Source organism: Mus caroli, chromosome 17 (assembly GCF_900094665.2).
Source record: "Mus caroli chromosome 17, CAROLI_EIJ_v1.1, whole genome shotgun sequence".
Lineage (NCBI taxonomy): Eukaryota > Metazoa > Chordata > Mammalia > Rodentia > Muridae > Mus > Mus caroli.
In genome coordinates, this window is record NC_034586.1 from 27,693,620 (window position 1) to 27,708,740 (window position 15,121).

A 15,121-nucleotide genomic window follows, 5' to 3' on the forward strand; every position below is an offset into this window, starting at 1 on the left:
ATTTGCATTTTCATTAAGATTAATGAATCATGCATGAGTCACTGTGGCAGAGTGGGGAGAAATAGAGAAAGAGAGAGGGAGGGGGAGGGAGAGAGAGAGCTAGTTTACAGAGGAGCCCCTCCATAGTGATCCAGCTTGAGCAAGGACCCCCACACACACACTACAGTATCTTCCAAGGGCTTAGGGCAGCATGCCCTCAAGGACACCATGTCCCTTCCTCAGCCTTGTGACTCAGGGCTTCTGTTTCTCTACACTTACACAGCAGCTTATCCCATGGATGTCAATGAGTGTGACATTAAACAAACCAAGTTCTCGATTAGGTTTGAGAAATGCCAGGTCAGGTAAAAGCAAGCAGAACCAGGTAGATTCTAACAACAAGATTTCTTGGAGACACAAGCATGCTGGTGGTGTGTGCCCGGAACCCCAGGTTCATGTGCACACTGGAGCATTCTCTCCAGACTCCGACTCTGAATGAACATAGGATTTCCTATGCTAGGCAACCCACAGTCCAGAAGGATGCATCTTCATGAACTTGAGTAGGTGACACTTTGCTGTCCCCAGGAAGGGGATGTATGGTATACAAATACATATGTATGGAGGTGAGGAAGGGGGCTCCTTGCAGAGAGTATATTATGGGGTGCTGCTCAGAGCTGTGATGGTTGCCCAGCCCTCTCTAGCCACCGAGGGACTGCTGAGCTCTATCTGCAACAGCACCCTGGCTCCCCTTTTCTCTATCTGTGCCTGTCTCTGTCCTGTGGGGTGTTCCTGTCATTTAGTTGGCTTTGAGAAGGAGCAGAGATGAAATTGGATGTTTGCCTGTTTCTGTGGGAACCAACATCCTCCCTCTACTCCAGTGTGAAGTGTGGAAACCCTGGCCAGGCTCAGGAGGGAGCAGGCAGGCAGAGAGCGCAGCAAGAAGTGCTGTGCACACCGTGGCCCTCAAGGGGCCCAGGAAGCTTCCTCCAGGGACCCTCCTGTATGGTGACAGGGCTACCTGACCTTTGGCCTGAAGACAGTTTGGGCTGTCCAATGCTTAGGGAATCTTAGACTTTGCTCTGCCTTGGGCCCGGAACCTATGGGTCCAAGAGCATGACAAGGAGAGACAGATTGGAACCTGTCACAGCTTGGTTTGGGAGCTGTGCCTGGTGAGGGTCAGACCAGAAAAAGTACAAAGGAACACGATTTGAGCACCCACCCACCCCCTGTTGAGTGTTTCCAGGGACCTTGGGGACACTGTGATCTCTGTCATTACTGCAGCCAAGCCTGTGTGATGGGCGATAAGGCTTACAGGGCAACTCAAGGCTCCTGTGGGCTGTCCTCGTTCCCGGAGGCCACAGGGTGCACCTCCCCAGAGCACTTGGTACATGTTACATTGTGGGGTCCTGATCTGGTGACAGTTAAGGTTGTCCAACAGACACTTTGTTTTAGGGTCACTCTAGGAGAAAGATTTATGGGAGCTGCTTACCTTGGGGACATTCTCATACACACCGATAGTCCTTATCGACACTCATGATATCCAACCAGTGCCAGGGTAGTGCAGGCACCCAAAGGCACCCCAGATACTCCTCTTCTGAAGTGTGCTTGGGTGAGTGAAGCCACCAGCCCTGTGGAGGTGAAACAGTGGGTACAGGTTTTGTTTCTTTCTTTCTTTCTTTCTTTCTTTCTTTCTTTCTTTCTTTCTTTCTTTCTTTCTTTTGTTCGTTCGTTTCTTTCTGGAGCTGAGATAGAACCCAGGGCCTTGTGCTTGCTAGGCACGCTCTACTACTGAGCTAAATCCCCAATCCCTGGTGCAGGTTTACAACGGAGACTGCCTTCACTTTGTCTTCAGCATTGCCCCCAGTGACATGGCTGTTGTGCCAGCATGGACACTCTAGTTACATGGTTGGAATCATTTAAAGGCCAAAGCTACTCACTGGAAGCTCGGGGCCTGTATAGACAGCCTCACAAGCTCTATCCTTGGCCTGGTTAAGACTAGCCTGACTCTCAGAGCCTTATCTAGTAAGAACGTACCCTTGATAACTTCTGAGGTATGGCTTGGAGGGTGGGGCTCTAGGTCACTGTCCCTGTGTCCCTAGCTTTAGCTGTCTGCTCCGTTGGTACTGGGAGTCTCCTGTGAGAGTTGGGTGTAGTTGAGACAGGGATTCCCGTATGCTCATTCTGTGAGCATGCCTGCTGATTCAGGCAGGAGAATCTCAGACCCAGGAGGTGTTGGGGTCAGAGCCTGATGATATGTGTTGCCGTCTGAGAGAAGGAGGACTGCCAGCCTTAGATTTTGCAGCCTCTTCATCAGTAGAAGCTGAAGCTGAAGCTGAGCCATCACTGCAAGGTCTAACTGTTTGAGGTTGAACCATCAGCCCCTCCCCACAGCAAGGCCTGAACACTCCCTGTCTCTCTTTCTTAAGTGCCAGCAAGCTTCACACCATGGCCTCAGATGATACAAAGTCCCACAATGCAATGGGCTCCCCTACTGCCCTGAAGAGGCACAAGTTTGGGGAAAGTGTATTTAAAGGGGTCATATCCTGCAGGCCTCCTGGATTGGAAGTGGCAGGCCGCAGCTCAGCATGGGTATCTTGCATCCCCAAAGAACACAAACTGGTTTTAGCAAGAAAGGGTCAAGTAATTAGAGGTCCAGACACACTATTGTTTCAGGCCCAGCCGGATCCAGGGGATCTCACTATTTCTTTGATAAGAGGCTCTAAGAGGCTCGGTTTTTCTCCAAGAGGATACAGCTTCCAGAAAACATCTCTGCATGATGGCCCAGCCAGCTCAGCATGGCAGCCTTGAGGCCTCAAGTCCAGCGGGAAAGAATGGCGTCTCTTCTAAGGTGTAGCATACAGATCCGGGCCTCACTCTGGAGCAGTGTGGAATTCATGTTGACCCTGTGTCCTCTGGGACAGAAGGAGGCTGAGAGTAGCATCAGCCCTAGGTTAGATGGTTCTGATTGCTGACTGGCCTGGTGCTCTACTTGGGGTGTTTTAGGAGTGAGATTCTCTATGCGGTGAGCAGTAGAGGTGTGTTTGGGAACCGAAAGGGGTAAGGGAGGAAGGGATATAGGGCTGAGAGCCTCCAGAAGGCTTGACAACCAGGCTGAGTGGCAGCTACTGGTCCACCTGCCCTCCACTCCCCGCAGCCAGCGTTGCCATGGCAACAGCAGCAGCATCCAAGGCTTCCAGAGCATTTCTGCTTCCAGAGGCGGCCTTTACCCTCCCCCTGTTCCTTCTCACCAGGCTTCTGCCTCAGTCAGATGGGCTTGGAGAGGCAGTTTCCCTGCCCAGCTGGGGCACCGCCAGTCCTGCCGTGTCCCAGCTGGAGACACATGGGTCAAAGACAAGCGTGGAATGATAACTGACCTGCCAGGCACCTTGTTGAGGCTCTACCTCCCTGGGCTGGCTACTGTCTGAAAAGGCACAGGGGTGAGTAGATATCCCTCCCTGCCCCACAATAGCTTCTGTCCGCCATAGATCACTCTCAGAGTAGAGGGCAGACCTAGTTTCAAGCCTAGGGTTCTGACACCTAGGGTCCCAAAGCATCCCCCCCAAATTCCTTGTATCCAAACCTTCCATCACAGGGAGGACTAGCTCTGAACTTTCCAGAAACCTCACACCTGCCACTGAGTCGCTAGAAGAACATTCTAGAACTTTCTTGCTGCCGAGGCCCAGAACCAGCTCTCTCTCTCTAAGTCAGGCAGTTTGACCCAGCTCCATGTCTCCAGCGACTCACCCTCAGTCCCTCCTCCTTGTTGACTGAGGAGAATGAACACACTAGTTGGGTGCTTGTCTCGGTGTCTGTCATACAGTCATGGAAAGACACCCAGCAAAGACAAGGCCACAAGGGGTGCCCCCTGCACTTCCTTGCCAGCTTTTCAGGCTGAGCACTGACAAGTCCCCAGCAGGCAACAGGATTCCAGCCCCTTTCTGTGGCTGGGCAGGGCTCAAAGCTGGTACTCAGAGGTGGGAGCCAGTGAAGAGATGCCCAAGAGGGTAGTGGCTTGGAGGCTTTACCACGTTCCCTGAGCCGGGCTGTTGCTGACGGAACTTCACAACCCTGTTCTTCCTGTGGCAGCAGCAGCAGAAGCAGGAGCAGCCATGTTAGACATGGCTGGCCTACCTGACTGCATAGATTCCAGGGTCCTCTCAGACCCCATAGGAATATAGAATCATTGGCAATGCCAGGGTCTATCTGAGGTTCAGGTCAAGAGTTCCTGGGATAAGCTGCACACAGACCCACTCAAAGGAATGGGACCTTCATCTGGGATACCAGGGATTGGAACAATGACTGGGAAGAACAGGTACTTCACATAGCTGCAGGGGGAATGACAGAGTGGAGGGAGGTGGCTTCACTGCTAAATGGAGTAGAGTAGGGCTTGAAAGATATCCACATGAAGGATGATGGCATATGGGTGCTCAAGGAGGTTGAGGGGTCTGGATGGGAATCTTTGGCTCATGTAATCTGCAGGAGCTGGAAAGCCAAGGGTCTCTGTCCAAGAGGTCTCTAACCTGAGTCTCCAATCACTCATCAGAATGCCAGCGTGCTCACAGCCTAGCGGCATGGGGCAGGACTGGGACACAGCCACAGGACTGGAGGAGGGAGGGGCAGGGATTGGTGCTCCCTGAAATTTTCAGAGCCAGGCTGGACCCTCCCAGCTCTATGGGGGGGATCCAGCCAGGCTGTACTGTGACAGACAATGGTACCAAACTGCTAGGAGGCTTTGTGGGCAATTGTCAGCCTTCTAAAGGCAACAGGCTCCTTGCCCAGCACCTCAGGGACACCTGCTCAGGGCTCAGTCCCCTAATTCAGTTGTGCATGTGGTAATTGTACGTGAACACACGTGTACAGGCGTGTCCCTTAATGTGGTCACAGCCAGTCAGCATGGTGAACTTCAAGGCAGCCCCGATTCAGGGTTTCTAATGCTGTGGTTAAAACACCATGATGAAACCAGCCTGGGGAAGAAAGCTTACAACTCACAGGTCACACTCCATCACCAAGGGAACGCAGGGTAGGAGCTCAGGGCAAGCTGGGGACAGGAACCAAAATAGAAGCCACACACGCATGCATGAATGCTGCCTCCTGGCTTGCTCCCCCTGGTTTTCTCCTTGTGTTCTCTTATAGAACCCAGGATCTAGAACCTAGATGCCTAGGGATGGCATCTCCTCCCTCCCCCCACACACACACAGTGGGCTAGGATCGCCCCACCCCCACCCCATCAATCTCTAATTAAGAAAATGCACCACTGGCTTGCTCACAGGCCAGTCAGGTAAGAGCATTTTCGAAACCGAGCTCCAGTTTAAGGAAATGAAGACAAAATCTCCATCACAATGGATTTAGGGTTGGAAGTGCAGTCCAAAGAAATTCCACTCCTGTGATGAAATCCAGAAAACCAAAGACCTCAGCTTTTCTCAAATAACTGACAGGCAGCTCCCTGCAAGTCCGATGATGACGACAGTGACTTCCTGGACATATGGGCCTGTTCTTCACCAGACAAAGTCTGTCCTTGACCTTGAGACTAAAGCGGTGCGGAGTCCATCAAACCTTGGTATCTTTAGGGAAACCTCTGTTGGGGTGTTTTGCTTCCACATGAGGAAGGAGATTTGGACGAGTGTTTCACAGCCTAAGCCGCTGCTTTTTTTGTTTGTTTGTTTGTTTGTTTGTTTGTTTGTTTGTTTCGAGACAGGTTTTCTCTGTGTAGCCCTGGCTGTCCTGGAACTCACTATGTAGACCAGGCTGGCCGCGAACTCAGAAATCCGCCTGCCTCTGCCTCCCAAGTGCTGGGATGAAAGGCATGCGCTAGCCACTGCATTTTACTCCAGGGAATCTTCTACTTTCTGAGGAGGAGCTCTGACTCCACAGGTGTTGCCAATGACGGTGGGGGTGGCAGGGGAGTGGTGGATTGTATAGTAGAAACTTCCAGAAGCCTTCTGTGCTCTGGATGACAGCAATAGCAGGTATCACAAAAGTGGGCATGACCTGGAGAGTGAAATTAGCAGTGAACCCCAAAAAACAAAAAACTCTGTGTTCCCACGAAGCACAGCCACTCTGTGGCCCGGCACGTTAGGGAGGGGCTCTGCTGGAGGGTTGCTCCTCCCATTATCTGTCCTTCCTGTCTCTGAGACCTGGATTCACTCATGGTCAGAGTCCACTGGTGAGCAGGGCTCCCTGAGTGTCCAACGAGAGGAATCAGATGGCTTGCCCAGAAACAAGACAAAGAGGAGTGGAGCCCAAGTCGGAAGTGGGGGAGGATACAGCCATATTGGTGTCTGGTCCAAGGTCAAAAGGTTTTGCTATCCTGGAAATCCTCTCCCAGCCTGGATGGTATCCAGTCCTAGCCACACTTCTTCAATGACATGTGACAGTTACCCACACAGGGACAGAGATGCCACCCATCCCAGGAAGCTGCTTCCTTCATCCCAGGAGCAGCAAATGCCTTGCGGTCCGGACAGGAGCAAAGGCAGGGGCATTCGAAACTGAGCATTGTTAGTGGCAGGCCAGGGAGGGAGGGAGGTGGCAGAGTGGCAGGTCCTTTGTGTCCCTGTTTTAGCAAACTGGAGACATCATCTGAGGTGGCAAAGGGAGGGCAACAGGTACCCCCTACACACACACACACACACACACACACACACACACACACACACACACGAAAGTGAAGTTCTCGTAGTCTGGAGGCTGAAGGTCAAGGTCAAGGTCTAGGTGTCCGGTAAGGGCTGGTAAGGAAGAAAGGATGGGAAAGAGAGAGGGGGAGAGGGAAAGGGAAGGGAAGAGGGAGAGCAGGGGAGGGAGAGAGGAGGAAGAGGAGAGGGGAAAGAGGAGGGAAAAGGAGAGGGAGGGAGAGGGGGGAGAAGAAGAGAGAGAGAGGAGGGGAGGAGAGAGGGAGAGAGAGAAGGAGGGAGAGGGGAGGGGGAAAAGGGAGAAGAGAAAGGGGGAGAGGAAAGAGGACAGGGAGAGGAAAGGCTGCTTTGCACGTGCTATTTTGTCCTTTCCAGCAGGCAGAGACCTCCTGACCTGATTACCTCTCTCAGGCCCCCAGTCAACCCTGGTCCCGGGGCATCTGCCCAGAGCAGAAGGCCTGGGCCAGCAGCATGCCTGAGCAGGGCCTGGCTGTGGGGAGGGAAGGCTGGTGCAACGACCTCTGAGCATATTACAGGCTGCACGGCTGAGGAAGGCATCTCAGCTTTGTGGGCGGGCTCTGCTGGGGCAACCCAGGGCTGTTGCTTTGTGTTTGTTTTCACCCACCCTGCCCCACAGTACCATGAGGACACTGACCCTCCTGCTCGTCCCCAGGAACCAAGTTGAGACTGCTGCCACCAAGCAGTGCAGGACACAAGGAAGGACAGTTTCATGGCCACCCTATGCCCCACCCCCCCACCCCCACCCCCACCCCCACCTCCACCCTACCACCACCACAGGTGAGTTCCAGCTACAGGAACAGGAAGGGGAAAGGTTAGCTCGGTTGCTCAGCAGAACGAACCCCGCCCCCACCCCACTCCTTCCTTCCTTCCTTGCACTCAAGTGTGCACCGTGGGGCTACAGTGCACTGCACTAGTCTATCACAGTGGTACAGACATGGCTCCGCCCCTTGACATAGATATGGACCACAGCATTCCCATCTCACATGGCAATCCAGGCAGGATGGAGGGTCCCCAGACATCCTCCCAGCAGCTGCACAGAGCTCAGGTGTCAGATGGGTGTCGAGAAGGGAGCAGCAGGCAGCAGGGTAGCTAGGGGTGGATGCACTGTAGGGACACTCTAGGTGGGTGGGCAGATTGTCAATCATGCAGGGCTTGGGTGGGTCCCCTAGGCTGGTAAAATGTCAGCCAGACAGAGAGGCGGGCTCTAGTGGTTCTCAGGACTGACTCAAGCATTGTATGGGGAGAGCTTCATGGAGATAGCTAGAGGGACTTGCAGCAAGCCTCATTCTGGTGACTCTGTTTATACTGGGTGCAGAATGAGGAGAGACGTGTGACCCAAAAATTTCTCCCCTTTCTGGAACACGTTGGGGACAGTGGAGCCTTTTGTCCCCCATAGGCAAGGTCAGCTAAGATGACAAATAATACCAAGACCCCAGAGGCCTAAAGCCATTTAGATTTATTCCCCTAGTAGGACATGTCTATTCTGATGGATGCTGAGGAAGTCCTCAACTCACGGACAGCACAGCAACAGAAATGGGGGAGAAAAGCAGGAAATTGACCAGGAGCTGCATGCTAGTCTAGCTCATTTCTCAGTGACTCGTGGTCCCAGTCACTGCCTCCCTGGGATGGATGGATGGACGGACAGGTGGATGGATGGATGGACGGTTGGATGAATAGATGGGTGGATGGATGGACAGGTGGATGGATGGATGGATGGATGATGGATGGATGAATGGATGGATGGATGGGTGGGTGAATGGACAGGTGGATGGATGGATGGATGTGATGGATGGATGGATGAATGGACAGGTGGATGGATGGATGAATGGACAGATGGATGGATAGATGGCCGGGTGGATTAGTGGATGGGTGGATGGATGGATGGATGGATGGATGGACAAGTGGATGGATGAATGAGTGGATGGATGGATGGATAGATGGCAGGGTGGATGAGTGAATTGGGTGGATGGATGGATGGATAGATAGATGGATGGATGATGGATGCATGAATGGATGTATAGATGGGTGGGTGAATGGACAGGTGGATGGATGGATGGATGGATGGATGGATGGATGGATGGATTGATGGATAGGTGGATGGATGGATGAATAGACAGGTGGATGGATGTATGGATGGATGAATAGGTGGGTGGGTGAATGGACAGGTGGATGGATGGATGGGTGGATGGGAAGGTACAGGGTACATGGAAGGTATTGGTGAGGAGAGGAGAAGGCACCGACAGTGAGCATGGGATGCGGAGTGTAAGGTGCTAAGTTGACCCTCCCCACTAGGCTGGCTGCTGGGTCAGTGTGGCTAAGAGAAAACCCTGACCCCTGACAACACTGTCCAAGCCACATAGAGGCAACCACTCTGTGTCCCATCCTCCTGGGCAGGCCACAAGTTCTAGGGCCAATTAAAGGTATCCATGACTCTGGTACAGAAGAGTAAGTGGCATGTTCCCGCACATGGATAAGGCCCTGACATACCAAGCAGATATCACACCTACCCAGTAGCCTTTGCAGGCCTGTGGCCTGGTTTCTAGCCCAGGTGCTTGTGGTTTCCAAGCTTGAATCTGTCATCACTAAAACATCTGCCCTCCCCCACCCCTCCTGCCTGCCACGCCCTTTCCTTCACCTGAGCAAGTCTATGTTCTTCTGGACCACACTGCCAATGCTACCTCCTCTGGGAAGCCTGCTCCCTTTGCCCTGCATTAATGTTCTATCTTGTATCATAGCCTTGGATGGGTTGTGAAGCAACCCTGTGTCTCAGAGATTGTCTTCAGAACTGGCCTATATGGTCATCAGACTGACACCAGAGCCCACAAGGCAGAGCAGAACTACAGAGTGATGACCAAACGGCAGTGAGCTGGTGTGGACATTTAGAGAGCAGCTAGGCCTCCTTGGGTGGACATTGATCTCCTGGGAAGAGCTGGCTCTGGCCCTAGTCAGAGCAGAGACAGCATGAACATGGTGGCTTGGCCTTGGAGCTGGCAGAACATGGCTGCCTCGAGAGCCTCACTGCCCAGTTGGGGTTACATCTGCTCTGCAGGGTGTCTCCACCTAGGCAAGGAGACCCCAGGGGAATGAGAGACAGAATATGGAGAGCCAAAGTGGTAGGAAGTCTTTCACCATAGTGACCCCAAATATGCTGGTCTAGGGGTGCTATCTAGGCTAGGGACAGGGAACAGGTATTCAGTGCTTTCCTGGTAGAAAGTGTCCCCCAAAGTGAAGGCCTTCAGGGGAAGGGTAGAACCTTTGCCACTAGAGAATCGTTTACATGATCCCAGGCCACGTAAGTATAGAAAGTGGGCACACACATCGAACACTGAGAATAAGTCATAAAGGGATTCATTTTAAAGTAGTTCTTTACTGTAGATGTGATTATCAATTGTTGAAGTCAAAAGGCCACTGCCTTGACTTGCCCACTGAGACGAATGCTCTGGTTTACAGCTCCAGAATGTATTAAACCATGGCTGAAAGTTTGATTCTACAGGTTTCAGGACTCCTCTGGAGTTTTTGGGAGTCAATGGATACTTTTATTTGGTGACCATCAATGCTTAGAAGACTACCTCCTAGAGACACGTAGAATAAAATGGCAGGGGTATGCTTAAGGCCATCTTAGGAACCTCTGGAAACCCTGCCCTGATTCCAAGTCAGAACTTACCTAGGAAGATGCTACAAAACTCAAATCAGCAGTCCAAACAGCAGTTTGTAAAATCAAACACTATCCCAATCCAGCCCAAACATGTACGATGTGTATGCGTGTACTGGAGAACAGTGTAGGGTGGTGTTGAAAGTCCTTGTTTTCTGTAATTGTTACCTGAGAGGCAGAAATGTTTATATGCACATTAAAAACACCAAGTTCCATAGCATGGTGTGTGCAACGCGGCATGCAAGCTACACATCCGGGACCAAAGCTATAGTGAGGTCACAGGATATAATAGCACAGGCAGGCAGTGCCAGCCACCCTTTAGATTTCTCATGTGTGTGATTTGAGTTGATTTTTGGTCACTGAGTGTTCCGGAGCCTTCTACCGCTAGAAACCTCCATATCCAGTTTCTTGACGGTATGGGGCTGAGCTCTGCAGTTCAAGAAGCTGGGGCAGGAGTGAAGCCATCGTACAAGCTCTCCTTGTCTCTCAGCTCTGTCACAGGCAAACTGTCACACAACCCCATGTGTCACAGTAAAAGGTGACATCAGGGCTCTCAACAGGCCATCATGGTCTCTGCAGGTTTGGGGTTATACATAGTATCCTTTCTGGGTGCTGAGGTGCCCCCCCCCTTGCAGGGCTCAAGGGTTATGTTGAGGAAAAGATCGGTCTTGGAGCCCTGGCTTCTTTTGTAAATGTCCTTTCTTTGTCACTTGGTCCAAGTCACTACAAGATTTCTATTCTGATGTTCTGGGACAAACTGCCTGCTGGGGTAAGACCAAAGCTAGGGTGCCATTAGGTTTCATAGTCAATGTTAAGACAAAGAACAGAGAGGCCCCAAGAGGCTACTTGCTGTGTTCCCAGGGGTGTAGCAGACCTGAACCTACCTCTTCCATTCTCCTGCACCTTCCCCCCAGACAACTCAAATTTGACCAGAAGTTGGGATGCATCAGCAGATGGAGTAAGGAATGAGTCTGGCTCCCAGTTAGTAAGACCAGGTATGGGGATGCCCTCACCCTTAGCCTTGCCTGGAGAGGAATGGGCTCAGTGCTCCATTCTGGCCAAGACCCAAGGCATGTCAGCTTCCCTTGAGCTCTTCAGAAAGACGCACTTCCCGTGTGAGTGGTAGTGGTACTCAACACCACTTTGTAACCAACCGCATAAACCATAGGATTGGCGAGAGCCACTGGGAAGCAGCCCAGAGCCCTTTCTGAACAGCTGCAGTGCTCACTCTGGACCGATTCCCCTCATCCTGAATCATGTTCCACTTCAGCCATGAATATTCCAACAGAGACTGTTAAAAGAAGGTGCGAGGAACATCGTGAACAGGGGCTGGAGCGGTCAGGACAGGAACGGTGGCATACCCCACACATAGCTCACCTCCACCTCATCCTCTAGCAAAGCCCCCACCTGACTTCTCCAGCTTCCTCTTTCTTTCTGGGTCTTGCTGTCAGGTTTTGATGTCCACACATGACCCATCTATCACAGACCATGGGGCAAAACATTGCAAGGTTGTACATGTGCTAAGCTAGTTGTCAGCGTGACCTCCCTCAGTGGAGGATAAGAGGGTGTACCTGGGTCATCCGGGAGAGAGCAGCCACCACAGGAAGGCTGCAAGCACAAGGGACAGAATAACACTGAGAGAGGAGAGGCCTAGAAGACATCAGAAGCATCTACCTTTGGAAAGGAAAGAGAAGTGGCCCAGCACAGCATTGCTAAGGCTGTATAAGAGACCTGGATAGTAGGGGATTCTGGGAAATGAGGCATGGTTCCCATGTCTGTATGAAATGGTCTGAAGGTGTGGAACAGGGACAGGCTGGCTGCACAGCAGCCCCATGCAATATGGACAGAGTGCTCACTACCTTTCCAGCATAGTACTGGGAAGCAGGAAGGACTCAGAGGGGACAGGAGGATTTGGCTCCAACCTTACACAGATGAGTATAGGCCCATGTCCAGAAAAGCACAAGGTCAGCAGCAGTGTGCTGAAGGTCTTCCTGTGCTGTGCATTCTACACTAAGTGCCTGACCTCTCTGGGCATAACTGGGGTTTTGTCTTTTCCCGCCTTGAAAGGAGCCCTCCATGAGCTTGTGTGTATCCACTGGCTACTGTCCCCCAACAGCCTCAGGAAGGCCTGGCACATGTCCCAGGGTCTTCCACAAAGAGGGCACACCCTCCCAGAAAGCCTTCCACTGAGCCCAGGATGAGATCAGCAGACACTTGACCCAGCTGTGTGTGCATGGCTGTGGTCCAAAACCTGTCTTGTGAGCAGAACACACGTCCTGTGAGTAGCACATGGGAGGCAACCTGCTCTTGTGGTGTGTGTGTGTGTGTGTGTGTGTGTGTGTGTGTGTGGTGTGGTGTGAGAGAGACACTGTGTGCTTGTGAATCGGTGCATGTTCAGTGTGAAAGTATATCTGCGGGTGTGTGAATGTGCTGTGTGGTTACATGTATTCGTGAAGCTGTCATGGTGTGTGTGTGTGTGTGTGTGTGTGTGTGTGGCATTTGTATGTCTGTGAAGTTTGTGTGCCTGTGGAGTACATGTCTGTGGTGTGTGTACCCAGTTGTGTGTTAGTGGAGTTCTATTTGTCTTTGGAGTTTGTGTGTTGTACTCTTTGCACGACCAGCCCCACCCCCTCCAGCTCCGGCTAGCTCTGCTGGCTGGTTGCCTGGTTCTCCTAGGGCCCTGCCAGGGGCTTTCCTGCCTGGAAGAGCTAAGCAGTGGAGAGCTGGGCTTCCCAGATGGGGATTTCTGCAGGCTAGGTCACGCTGTGGGGGCTGCATCCTGGCAAGATGGGAGAGTGTCCTCTAGGTACCCCGAGCCCATCTACCGTGTGAAGATAGCTTCCGGAGAGCCTCCACACCACACAAGGCTTTCTTGGTGAGGGACCTGAGACCAGGTTGGAGTGCTGCCCTAAGGGCCTTTCAAATGATGGTCTGAAGTTTTGCCCAAGCTGGGCTCAGGCCTCCTCTGTGAGAGTGTAACCCAGCCCCCAGTCTTCCCCTGACTCAGAAGTATTGTCTGTGACATACAGAAAGGGAGCCCCTTTCTGTCCCACAGCTGTTGAGTCACCAAGCTGTTCCAGCCTGCTACATGGGTCAGGTCCCTTGTAGCCACTGCTTTTTACTGGACATACGCTGGGGCCATCCAGTGTTGATGGTAGTAGGGTTCAGAACCCACCTTAACACCCTCAAGGAGAACCCCATGAGCTCAGGGGGCCTCAGGATGCTCAATGTCCTTGTCCCCAGTAGCCACGAAGTCAGAGACACCCCAAGGTGATGATGCCCGGGGTAAATGCCGCAGATCCCACTCCCTGCCCTACCTTGCCCCAGAGAACAAGAAGAGACCAGGCATTTGTCTGAGACAAAATACAAAGCTACTAAATCCTTACTAATCAAGATCAACCATATTTTAGCGCAATACTGTTCAAAATCAGAACAAAGGCGCAATTCATAAGGAGTAACCTCAAACCCCTCAGCAAGTTAGGATGCCCTACTCTCTCAGCCCTCACCCCAAACTGGCCTCAGGGCCCAGGGAAGCCGGGCGGAACCTGTCCCGCCTCCACAAGTCCGTCTCCATAGGGACCAGATTGGGGAGGGAGATGAGGTGTCCCTAGGAAGGGAAATCCCTCTAAGAAGAGGCTATGGACTTCCTCCCAAAGGAAACCCACACCAGGATGTGACAGGAAATCCCCCCAAGGGGCTTTCCCAGGTCAGACCTGGGCTGGCTTCATCCCAATTTGGACATGAACAGTCTCCAGGGCACAGGATGGAAACCCCTTCCCTCTTACATCCCACGCCACGTCCAGCTGATCAAGGCCTCAGCTCTGCCCCCTGGAGGAACACGGAAGATGCCCCCCTGCATTCTCTAGGCTGCATAGTTGCTGTGGAGAACAGCCTTTAGTGGGAAGAAAGCTATGCGTGTTTCTAAGACTCTGGTTGGATTTCTTGGTTTAAAGTCTCCGTCAGTCACTGGGGCAACGGGGAAGAAAGAATGAAGTCGTTGCCAGATGTCAACAGCTTTCAAACCTCCACAGCGGTTGGCTTGTGAAGGGAGCAAGACTGGAGAGGGAACAGACAGGGAAACCCAGTTCATATTGGGTCACTGAGTAGCAATTCATGAAGAGCCTAAATAGAGGGCATGGGGGTAGCTGAGGGAGTCATCTCCGAGATGGGGCAGAGAGTAAATAATGACCCGTGAGCCTCAGAGACCAAGAGCAGGAGACCTCTGACAGCAGCTATGGCTTCTACTGAAAGGACCCTGGTAAGCCCTTGGAGTGCAGACTAAATGCCAGGACCTCCGTAGAAAGGTACCACAGGGCTTCAGAGGTCCTCCCTATCTGTGAGTGGGTTCAACCATACTTGGGCTCAACCAGCCGGATGCTCAAGTCATACGTGCAAAATGGTGGTGTGTGCTCATAACCCACATGTGCCGCCCACATACTTTGAAGGTCACTTCGCACAGCATCAACATTGCAGCCTGCATGCCTGGCCACGGTAACCTGCTTGTATCCTCCTTCCCTCGCTGCTTGGGTGTGAGGATGCCACTGTCTTTGATACCTAGGGACAGTAGGCACATCTGAACCATAGGAGATGAGATCTGTTGATTTTCAGGGCTGTTTAAGAGCAACCTGGTGAGCCTAAGACAGAAGTCTAATAGTCAAAATTCCTTCCTGGGGATTGCTCTTAGGGACTCTAGTGACTGAGCCACACATGCCCAGCCAGCCACTGGCGGCTCACCCCCTTTACCTGGTGTTGACTGACAGCAGGGGAGAACCAAACAGTCCCAAACAACATCTGACCAATAACCAGGGACTACAGTCTGGCCTAAAAGACGCAGTAAATTCGTCGT